Consider the following 904-nt stretch of genomic DNA (forward strand, 5'->3'; position numbering starts at 1 on the left):
GAGGAGATTAATGAGAGAAAAATCATGGAATTGGCCGATGACCTTCTGTTTGATTAGAGCGTGAATATTATCAGTGTTAATATCAAGGGCAGAATCAAGGCTGGGAAGTCTCAATCCCCCCAAGAATTTGCTGTCCGAGGCGCAGTCAAGAGGCAGCAATAGAAAAAGGGGTAGAAGGAGAGTTGAATTGAATGCCCTTCAGCCTGGATGCAGACTGCCTCTTTTACGCCCATTCCTTTAGCAACTGTTAGAAGTTACAACAGCATTGAAAAAAATGACTTAACGGCTGTTTTTCACACTTACGACCGTTGCAGCATCCCTGTGCTCATGAGATGAAAATGCAGATAAAATGGGGCAAATTAACAAGTGCCTCGCTAAGCAACAGAAATTTTGGGTTCTGTTGTGGTCCTAAGTCAAGGCTGTATTCCCACAGCCCATAAGGCTGGACGAGAACACAGCTGAGTTCAGGAGTTTATGATTCTACGGGTTGTAGGAAGAATTCTTGTTGATCTTCAGCTGCCCAGCCCCGCCCTCAGCTCTGAGAGGCAGGCCCACCAGCCAATCACGTTACCCCCACAAGGAGAAGCTTTCTCGGGAAGAGTCTTCAGCTCTTCCCCTCTTGGCTATTACATTTGCTCTCCGCCAACAAATTGCTTTTATGTTTTAGGGGATTAACCTGTAGATTAACATTTACAACCCAACCTCTGTTGCAAATCCCTTTCCACCTTTCCTGGATTCCTCAGGTGGCTTTGGGGAAGTCATAATTTCCTAGTTGGGAGCAAATCTCTTGATAACGAGCAACTCGGAGAGAACGTGCCCTGCAGAGAAAGTATAAGTATTAACTCCATCTGGTTTCCTCAGCTCAAGGTGAACTTTTGACCTCATAGGATGCTTTAATTGCTGG

Source organism: Vipera ursinii (assembly GCF_947247035.1).
Source record: "Vipera ursinii genome assembly, chromosome: 14".
NCBI classification, from domain to species: domain Eukaryota; kingdom Metazoa; phylum Chordata; class Lepidosauria; order Squamata; family Viperidae; genus Vipera; species Vipera ursinii.